This window comes from Cricetulus griseus (genome assembly GCF_003668045.3).
Source record: "Cricetulus griseus strain 17A/GY chromosome 1 unlocalized genomic scaffold, alternate assembly CriGri-PICRH-1.0 chr1_0, whole genome shotgun sequence".
Taxonomy (NCBI): domain Eukaryota; kingdom Metazoa; phylum Chordata; class Mammalia; order Rodentia; family Cricetidae; genus Cricetulus; species Cricetulus griseus.
Genome location: NW_023276806.1, coordinates 210,895,199 through 210,897,862, shown reverse-complemented (window position 1 = coordinate 210,897,862; position 2,664 = coordinate 210,895,199). Strand labels below are relative to the sequence as shown.

The 2,664-nt window shown below is 34.6% G+C and overlaps 1 protein-coding gene across 1 annotated transcript in view; it reads left to right on the top strand.

The window, feature by feature from the left end:
* Foxp2 (forkhead box P2) overlaps positions 1-2,116 on the top strand; it is a 522,314-nt gene extending 520,198 nt beyond the window's left edge. The window contains exon 20 of the mRNA XM_027389931.2: positions 1-2,116. This exon is cut by the window's left edge and continues 1,945 nt beyond it. The gene's annotated coding sequence lies outside the window, so the exon portion shown is untranslated.
* Positions 2,117-2,664: the final 548 nt, after the last annotated feature.

The window sequence follows — 2,664 nt, the reverse complement described above, 5'->3', positions numbered from 1 at the left end:
TCATAACCTGATGATGGTTATTGCTTTACAAACAGTTTTGACAGAAGGTGGCTGCTAGAGCTTAACATATGTCCCGGTTCCATGTGATGGAGCCGGTTCTTGCAAAGTAAGCTCAATGTTTATCCTTTGCTGAAGTCAGCAAATAGAGTTAGAGAGATACCCAGTCATCTATCACACCAAATAAAAGGACATAACGGCTTTCAAAAGGGTTTTCCCACTTACCCAAAAGGCTTTCTGAAAGCTTCTACCTCTGCAAAAAAGAAAAAAGAAAAAAAAAAAGAAAAAAAGAGAAAAAAGAAAAAAAGAGAAAAAAAGCTAGAACAATTATGGCAGATTGCATGAAACATGAGAACGTCACAGTAACTGCTACTTTTCATTATGTTTGTCTTTGGGTCATGATCAATGAACCGGAAGTTATTGACATGGTATCAAAAGGGAGATTGGTATTCTGAAGGGTGGTTCTCTGATGTCTAGGATACTGCTGTAAGGCTATCTGAAAGGGCCACGAGTCTTTCGGGCACATGTTCAAAAGCTTTGATGGACTGGAAGTAACTTGGAGAGTTGTACCATCGGGAGGGTGGCCTAAGACTACAATGCTAAAGTATGCATACCTCAGTTTCAGAACTTTTGAAAGGAAGTCTCAGCCACAGAATGCATATACCTGTAGAGTTTTGCATGGGTTTTATATGAATACAATTTTAAAAAATAGCTGCTTGCACATTATACCAGAAAAACCTCCAAAACTGCAATTGCTTTGAAAATAGATTTTAGGTTTTTTGGAGTTTTCTGAAATGCTTGGTCTGTATTTTGATAATTGTGCATATTATGTAAAAATGTTGGTGGACCCATAAATGACCAGACTTTTTCTAAGAAAAATGTTGCTTTAATGCATTTCATGGATTTTTACTCTTCTATCATTGCTTGCTAGGAATAGCAATCCTGCTTTTCTGCATCTGCTTTGCGTAGCTATTGTAAGGCTTTGAACTAATGTATGTATTTATTGCTTGAACTTCTGTGCATACCTTATAAAGCATAATGTCTGACAATTTAAATGGCTCATGTATTCTTGCTTCTACCATAAGCTGATTATGGGGACTATGATCTTTTGTATACAGCAAATTTTAACTGTAGCACAAACATCTGTTTATGTATTGGTGGGATATTACCTGTTTTATTTATCTTCTTTGAGGTAAACTAATTTTTGATACTTTTCATTACTGTGTACTATGTTCATACTTTGAATTCTCTGACGTTAGAAGTCATGGTTGAGAATTGTAACAGCTGTTATTTGTTCTGTATTCATGGCTTTCACTGCTGAATAAAATAAAGGACCAAACATAGGATTTGAAAGAAAACTGTCTACCTCTAACACCAGGGAGTTATCAGATTCTATTTTACATAGTTTTAGTCTACAAAGACACAACTGCTTAAACCTAGTGGGCTTACGGCTTATACTCTATGTGGTTGGATTCATGGCACCGTTGTATTGTTTGAAAATCAATTAAAATTTTATGTGACTGTTGAAAGTACTTGATAGAATTACCACTAACTGGGTTTTCTTTAGATAAGTCAGATAAAGGCAAATGGCATCAGCATTCTGTGTCTTCAGTGGCTAACCTCATAAGAATGCATTTCTGTGTGATTATGGAATTGAAGAACAGCCAGCTAGGGATGGAGCTACAGAAGTACACTTTAAATGTTCCAGGACTTTAATGTCTCTGGGCAAATTCAGTTGCAAAATCCAATAGACTATTTTGTAACGCATTCAAATTGAGCGTTTACATTTTTGAGAAATTGGAAGACCTCTTATTACTCATGTCAATATTAACACACACCTGGACAGTATCTTCATTGACACATTAGCTGTTGAAAGTAACATGGCTTACTCGTTACTTTATTCATTCACTGCAGTGAAAGAGGCTTTTTTTCTCTCCATCCAAGAACTCTTGACAAATCTGACTTAGCTGAAAAGAAGGATGTACATTTTCCTATAGAAATAATGTGCGAACAGTGTGTCACTACTGCTGGATGTAAAAATGTATATGAAACCATTTCATTCAGTTGGTTACATTTTCTGAAGTATAAATAAAACTTAATTCTTTTTGACCCATTTATAACCACTAGGATTTTATTCTTTCGGAGAGACCATTCTTCCATACTAGAGACAAGCCATAAACTTGTGTGCCCACGTCCTGTAATTTCTTAAAAAAAAAAAATGAATTTTTAAGAACTTGGGGATCTTAAAGCAAATCATACTCAAATTTAATCAATAAAGATTTTAGCTGCTTGTCAGATGCATCCCAGTAAGAACTATCCTTGGGTTCAAATTTGATCCTTGGTAGCCTTGTTTATTGCCCTGTTTTATTCAAACAGACTTTGGCATTGTAAAAGTGAAACTTAAAACATGAAGAGATTAATATCCCTAATTTCTTTGACGATTTTTTTATTTTCATTTGATATCCCTCCACACACATATTAATCATGTTAATGGCATACTACCATTATCTAGGGAATGCACAGAAATACTATCCACAAGTTTTGAATAGATTTATAGAATGTTGAGGGTAAATTATAGACATTTTTAGAGGCATAACCCAACAAGAAAAGTATGATGTCTTTATTATTTCTCAGCAACAAAAAGATTGTAGAAGAAAAATGAAAATA